The sequence below is a fragment of the Arachis stenosperma genome, chromosome 7, assembly GCF_014773155.1.
Source record: "Arachis stenosperma cultivar V10309 chromosome 7, arast.V10309.gnm1.PFL2, whole genome shotgun sequence".
Taxonomy (NCBI): Eukaryota; Viridiplantae; Streptophyta; class Magnoliopsida; order Fabales; family Fabaceae; genus Arachis; species Arachis stenosperma.
This window is the reverse complement of record NC_080383.1, coordinates 10,920,833-10,928,881: the sequence shown is the minus strand read 5'-3', so window position 1 is coordinate 10,928,881 and position 8,049 is coordinate 10,920,833. Positions and strand designations below refer to the sequence as shown.

General features: G+C 38.6%; 1 non-coding gene across 1 annotated transcript; it reads right to left on the bottom strand.

Annotated features, from left to right (window-relative positions):
- Positions 1 to 829: 829 nt before the first annotated feature.
- Positions 830 to 937, bottom strand: LOC130943077 (small nucleolar RNA R71). Its single transcript, XR_009071612.1, has one exon. It is a non-coding gene; the product is annotated as a small nucleolar RNA R71 (small nucleolar RNA).
- Positions 938 to 8,049: the final 7,112 nt, after the last annotated feature.

Here is an 8,049-nt window from a genome sequence, read left to right as displayed (position 1 = left end):
TTACTTTCTCAATCTTAGTTTTCGAAAATCACCAATCAATTTTTGAAAATTTCTTTTAATTATTTCAAAATCTCTTACTTTATTTTCGAAAATTCTTCCCCTCTTCTCACATCCCTCAATTTATGGACTAACACTCTTCCTCAATGCACAATTCGAACTCTATCCCTCTTGATAAGTTTGAATTCTTCTACCTCCTCCTTTTATTCTTCTTTTCCTCTGACATCTCAAGGAATCTCTATACTGTGACATAGAGGATTCCATATTTTCGTGTTTTCTTCTCTTTCATATGAGCAAGAGCAAAGACAAAAGCATTCTTGTTGAGGCTGACCCTGAACCTGAAAGGACCTTGAAGCGAAAGCTAAGAGAAGTTAAAGCACTACTCTCTGAAGAGGACCTAACAGAAATCTTCAAACAAGAAGAAGACATGGCAGCCGAAAACAACAACAATGCCAACAATGCAAGGAAGGTGCTGGGTGACTTTACTGCACCTACTCCCGACTTCTATGGGAGAAGCATCTCTATCCCTGCCATTGGAGCAAACAACTTTGAGCTTAAGCCTCAATTAGTTTCTCTAATGCAATAGAATTGCAAGTTCCATGGACTTCCATTGGAAGATCCTCATCAGTTTTTAGCTAAATTCTTGCAAATCTGTGACACTGTCAAGAGCAATGGGGTTGACCCTGAAGTCTACAGACTTATGCTATTCCCTTTTGCTATAAGAGATAGAGCTAGGATATGGTTGGACTCACAACCTAAAGAAAGCCTGAACTCTTGGGAAAAGCTAGTCAATGCCTTCTTGGCAAAGTTCTTTCCACCTCAAAAATTGAGTAAGCTTGGAGTGGAAGTCCAAACCTTCAGACAGAAGGAAGGTGAATCCCTCTATGAAGCTTGGGAAAGATACAAACAATTAATCAGAAAGTGTCCTTCTGACATGCTTTCTGAATGGAGCATCATAGGTATCTTCTATGATGGTCTATCTAAACTGTCCAATATGTCATTGGACAACTCTGCTGGAGGATCTCTTCATTTGAAGAAGACGCCTGCAGAAGCTCAAGAACTCATTGAAATGGTTGCAAATAACCAATTCATGTACACTTCTGAAAGGAATCCTGTGAACAATGGGACGAATCAGAAGAAAGGAGTTCTTGAGATTGATACACTGAATGCCATGTTGGCTCAAAATAAAATATTGACTCAGCAAGTCAATATGATTTCTCAAAGTCTGTCTGGAATACAAGCTGCACCAAGCAATACTAAGGATGCTTCATCTGAAGAAGAAGCTTATGATCCTGAGAACCCATCAATGGAAGAGGTGAATTACATGGGAGAACCCTATGGAAACACCTATAATCCTTCATGGAGAAATCATCCAAATCTCTCATGGAAGGATCAACAGAGACCTCAACAAGGTTTCACCAACAATAATGGTGGAAGAAACAGGTTTAGCAATGACAAGCCTTTTCCATCATCTTCTCAGCAACAGATAGAGAATTCTAAGCAGAGCCACTCTGACTTAGCAACCATGGACTCTGATCTAATCAAAACCACTCAAAGTTTCATGACTGAAACAAGGTCCTCCATTAGAAACTTGGAGGCACAAGTGGGTCAGCTGAGTAAGAAAGTTACTGAACTCCCTCCTAGTACTCTTCCAAGCAATATAGAAGAGAATCCAAAAGGAGAGTGCAAGGCCATCAACATGGCCGAATTTGGAGAGGAGGAAGAGGCAGTGATCGCCACTGAGAAAGACCTCAATGGACGTCCACTGGCCTCCAATGATTTCCCTAATGAGGAACCATGGGAATCTGAGGCTCACACTGAGACCATAGATATTCCATTGGATTTACTTCTGCCATTCATGAGCTCTGATGAGTATTCTTCCTCTGAAGAGGATGAAGATGTCACTGAAGAGCAAGTTGTTAAGTACCTTGGAGTAATCATGAAGCTAAATGACAAGTTATTTGGTAATGAGACTTGGGAGGATGAACCCCCTTTGCTCATCAAAGAATTATATAACTTGACTAGGCAGAGATTACCTCAAAAGAGACAGGACCCTGGGAAGTTCTCAATACCTTATACCATAGGCACCATGACCTTTGAGAAGGCTCTGTGTGACCTAGGGTCAAGCATAAACCTCATGCCTCTCTCTGTAATGGAGAAGCTAGGGATCTTTGAGGTACAAGCTGCAAGAATCTCACTAGAGATGGCAGACAATTCAAGAAAATAAGCTTATGGACTTGTAGAGGATGTTCTGGTAAAGGTTGAAGACCATTACATCCCTACTGATTTCATAGTCCTAGAGACTGGAAAGTGCATGGATGAATCCATCATCCTTGGCAGACCCTTCTTAGCCACAGCAAGGACTGTGATTGATGTTGACAGAGGAGAATTGATCATTCAAGTGAATGAAGAATCCTTTGTGTTTAAGGCTCAAGGATATCCCTCTGTAACCATGGAGAGGAAGCATGAAGAGCTTCTCTCAAAACAGAGCCCCCACAGTCAAACTCTAAGTTTGGTGTTGGGAGGCCACAACCAAATTCTAATTTTGGTGTTGAACCCCCACATTCAAACTCTAATTTTGGTGTTGGGAGGTTCCAACATTGCTCTGAACATCTGTGAGGCTCCATGAGAGCCCACTGTCAAGCTACTGACATTAAAGAAGCGCTTGTTGGGAGGCAACCCAATGTTATATTTATCTATTTTCCTTTGTTATTTTATGTTTTCTGTAGGTTGATGATCATGTGAAGTCACAAAAACAATTGAAAAAGCAAAAATAGAATGAAAAACATAAAGAAAAATAGCACACCCTGGAGGAAAACCTTGCTGGCGTTTAAACGCCTATAAGGGTAGCAAATGGGTTGTTTAACGCCCAGTCTGGCACCATTCTGGGCGTTTAACGCCAGAAAGGGGCACCAGACTAGCGTTTAACGCCAGAAAGGGGCACCAGACTGGCGTTTAACACCAGAAAAGGGCAGCAGCCCGGCGTTTAATGCCAGGATTGGTAGAAAGGGCATTTTTGCACGCCACTTGGTGCAGGGATGAGCTATCCTTGACACCTCAGGATCTGTGGACCCCACAGGATCCCCACCTACCCCACCACTCTCTCTCTTCTTCACCCATTCACCAATCACCTCAATACCTCTTCCCCAAAAACCCCTCACCTATCAAATCCCACCATTCTCTTCACCACTCACATACATCCTTCATAAAACCCCACCTACCTCACCATTCAAATTCAAACCACTTTCCCTCCCAAACCCACCCATAATGGCCGAACCATACCCCCCTCTCCACCCCTATATAAACCCATCTTCACCCCCTCATTTTCATACAACCTAAACACTACTTTTCCCCCTTGGCCAAACACAAGGCCCCCCTCTATCTCCTCTATTTCTTCTTCTTCTACTCTCTTCTTTCTTCTTTTGCTCGAGGACGAGCAAACCTTCTAAGTTTGGTGTGGTAAAAGCGGTGCTTTTTGTTTTTCCATAACCATTTATGGGAGATGGAGAGATTCATCTCAAGGGTGCATCAAACCACTTCTATGAAGTTGTGGCCATGAAGAACGTGATCCCCGAGGTCCCTTTCAAACTCAAAAAGAGTGAATATCCGGAGATCCGACATGAGATCCAAAGAAGAGGTTAGGGAGTTCTTACCAACCCCATTCAACAAGTCGGAATCTTAATGGTTCAAGAGTTCTATGCCAATGCATGGATCACCAAGAACCATGATCAAAGTGTGAACCCGGACCCAAAGAATTGGCTTACAATGGTTCGGGGGAAATGCTTAGATTTTAGTCCGGAAAATGTAAGGTTGGCATTCAACTTGCCCATGATGCAAGGAGATGAACACCCTTACACTAGAAGGGTCAACTTTGATCAAAGGTTGGACCAAGTCCTCATAGACATTTGTGAAGAGGGCGCTCAATGGAAGAGAGATTCAAGAGGGAAGCCGGTTCACCCAGTTATGTGTCTGTGGCATGGATGTATCCGGTAGTAATACTGGAAAACAGAGTGCTTTGGGCCACGGCCAAGACTCATAAAGTAGCTGTGTTCAAGAATCATCATACTTAACTAGGAGAATCAATAACACTATCCGGATTCTGAGTTCCTATAGAAGCCAATCATTCTGAACATCAAAGGAAAAAGTGAGATGCCAAAACTGTTCAGAGGCAAAAAGCTACTAGTCCCGCTCATCTAATTAGAGCTAAGTTTCATTGATAGTTTGGAGTTTATAGTATATTCTCTTCTTTTTATCCTATTTGATTTTCAGTTGCTTGGGGACAAGCAACAATTTAAGTTTGGTGTTGTGATGAGCGGATAATTTATACGCTTTTTGGCATTGTTTTTAGTATGTTTTTAGTATACTTTTGTTAATTTTTATTATATTTTTATTAGTTTTTAGTTAAAATTCACTTTTCTGGACTTTACTATGAGTTTGTGTGTTTTTCTGTGATTTCAGGTATTTTTTGGCTGAAATTGAGGGACTTGAGCAAAAATCTGATTCAGAGGCTGAAAAGGACTGCAGATGCTGTTGGATTCTGACCTCCCTGCACTCGAAGTGGATTTTATGGAGCTACATAAGCCCAATTGGCGCGCACTCAATTGCGTTGGAAAGTAGACATCCTGGGCTTTTCAGCAATGCATAATAGTTCATACTTTTCCCGAGATTTGATGGCCCAAATAGGCGTTCCAAGTCAGCTCAAGAATTCTGGCGTTTAACGCCGGAACTGGCACAAGAATGGGAGTTAAACGCCCAAACTAGCACAAAAGCTGGCGTTTAACTCCAAGAAAAGTCTCTACACATGAAAGCTTCAATGCTCAGCCCAAGCACATACCAAGTGGGCCCGAAAGTGGAATTTTGTGTCATTTACTCATCTTTGTAAACCCTAAGCTACTAGTTCTCTACAAATAGGACCTTTTGCTATTGTATTAGAAAATCTTTTGATCATGTTTTTATGATTGAAACCTCTTTGGGAGGCTGGCCATTCGGCCATGCCTAGACCTTGTTCTTATGTATTTTCAACGGTGGAGTTTCTACACACCATAGATTAAGGTGTGGAGCTCTGCTGTACCTCGAGTATTAATGCAATTACTATTGTTCTTCTATTCAATTCAGCTTATTCTTGTTCTAAGATATTTATTCGCACCAAAGAACATGATGAATGTGATGATTATGTGACGCTCATCATCATTCTCACTTATGAACACGTGCCTGACAACCACTTCCGTTCTACAAGCAAACAAGGCTTGAATGTTTATCTCTTGGATTCCTTAATCAGAATATTCGTGGTATAAGCTAGAATTGATGGCTGACGTTGGGATTTTTGCCAGTAAAGAATAAAAACAGTCGCGTTGTAGATATAGTCTCTAAACCGACAGAAATCCCTTCGTACAAACGTTTTGGTTGTCACAAGTAACAAACCCCTTAAAAATTGTTAACCGAGTATTTAAACCTCGGGTCGTCTTCTCAAGGAATTGCAGGGAGGTATGTTCTTATTATTGGTTATGAGTTGTAAATTGGGATTTAGGAGGTAAGGAGGGAATATGTTGAATGGCAAATAAAATAAAATAAAATAATAACAATAAAATCTCTTGGCAAGGTATAAGAAATTGGAAGTCCAGACCGAATTATCCTTATCAATGATAATAAAAATTGAATCTTAATTTCACTTAGTTAACCCTTACTTAAAGCAGAGGAAGGTCAAGTGACTAATTAGTTTGATCTTCAAATCCGAGTTAATTCCTAAGAAAAGATTGGGATTATTGAAGTTCAATTCAATTAGAGGAGATAACAATTATCAATTATGCTGTTGAGTTGGATAACTTTCTGAGTTACTGATTTCTTAACCAAAACCAAAAGGAAAGGAAATTGAAGCTACTGGAATAAAAATGCCTTCAGATGGGAAGCAATAATCATGTAAATAAAAGAAAGCAATAATAACTGAAATACCTCAAATAATATTAATTCAAAGAAAATCATAACATGAAAGCCATAAGCCAATTGAGATGTAAATAAGAAATGGAGTAATAAAATAAAATAAATAAAAGTAGAAAATACTTTAAGGGAACATTGAACCTGGGATTTAGAGTCACTCCTAAAACTAAGAGAAGTCCTAAATCCTAATCCTAAGAGAGAGGAGAGAACCTCTCTCCCTAAAACTACATCTAAAACATAAAAAGTGAATTATGAGAGCTTAATTATGAATGGATATATTCCCCCACTTTATAGCCTCTAATATATGTTTTTTGGGCCACAAACTGGGTCAAAAACAGTCAAGAATTCGCTGGTTTTGAATTTTGCCACGCTGGTTTTTCATCACTGCGACGCGGCCGCATGGAGCACGTGGTCGCATCGCCTAGCGTCAGGACAACTATGGCATATTATATCAAATCGAAGCTCCGGACGTTAGCTTTCCAACGCAACTAGAACCGCATCATTTGGACCTCTGTAGCTAAAGTTATAGCCGTTTGAGTGCGAAGAGGTCAGGCTGGACAACTTAGCAATTTCTCCAAATTATTGTATTCCTTCCACTTTTGCATGCTTCCTTTCCATCCTCTGAGCCATTCCTGCCCTATAATCTCTGAAAACACTTAACACACATATCAAGGCATCTAATGGTAATAAGAGAGGATTAATATTAGCAAATATAAGTCCAAAGAAACATGTTTTCAATCAAAGCGCATAATTAGGAAGGCAAATGTAAAACCATGCAAATAGTATGAATAAGTGGGTAAAGAGTAGATAAAAACCACTCAATTGAGTACAAGATAAACTATAAAATAGTGGTTTATCAACCTCCCCACACTTAAACAATAGCATGTCCTCATGCTAAGCTTAAGAGAACTATAAAGATGAAGAGGAATGGTAGGATGTATGAAATGCAACCTATCTATATGAATGCAACTACATGCAAAAAAAATGTTCCTACCTACTTGGTTAAAAATAAATAAGTTCCCCAAGACAAACATAAATAAGATTTCACTAATTAAAATTATACAGTAAAAGCAAGTAAACTTGTAAGAAGTTAGCTCATGAAAGCAGAGAACATAGAATTAAGCACTGAACCCTCACAGGAAGTGTATATGCACTCTAATCTCTCAAGTGTATAGGGTTAATCACTCTACTCTTCTCTAGTCATGCTTTCTAAACTTTGTTCTTCATCTAACCAATCAACAAATATTTAATGTACCAATGCAAACATCATGAGGTCTTTTTAAGGTTGTAATAGGGCCAAGGTAAGGGTGAGGGTATATATATAAGGCTAAGTGAGCTAGTGAAATCCTTGAGTAGTCTAAGATCTCACCTAACATATACATACTCTATAAAACTTTTAAAATTAAAATTATACTTAGCTATCCAAATTTTCCCACTTTTTGTATTACATGCTCATGTATCAAACTTTTTTTTTGAATTTTGTCCCATGTGCATTGATTCTTTTTATTTTGCATTTGGGGTAATATTATTTTTCTTCTCTTTTCTTTTCTTCTTCTTTTTTTTTTTGTATCCCCTTATTTAATTACTTAATATATTTTTTTCAATGCACATGGTAATTTAAATATTTTGATTTCACATGAGCATGCTTCCCAAATTTTCAAATAATTTATTCAATTTAATCCCCTACTTTTTCATATCATCCCATATTCCCATAAAATTCCACACACTCAAATTATACACAATATCTATCTTAAGCGAACCAAGGATTCAACTTGGGATTTTTATTTTGTTTTTCTGCTTAAGGTTAGTAATGTGTTTATAAAACAGAAGGGATTTAAAAGCTCAAGGGGCTAACAAGGGTGATGTAAAAGGTAGGCTAATTTTGGGATAAGTGAGTTAAAATCAAACAATGGCCTCAATCATATGCAAGCATGTAAATACACTAAATATTGGACATATGGACTGAAACAAAGCAAGGATTGCAATTATAGAGAAGAAAACACACAAGAATAAAATATTTATGGTTAAATAATGTAACCATGTAATTAAGCTCAAATCTCACAGGTTGTGTGTTCTTAGCTATAATTCATGTTTCAATTACAACTTCAAACAAATTTT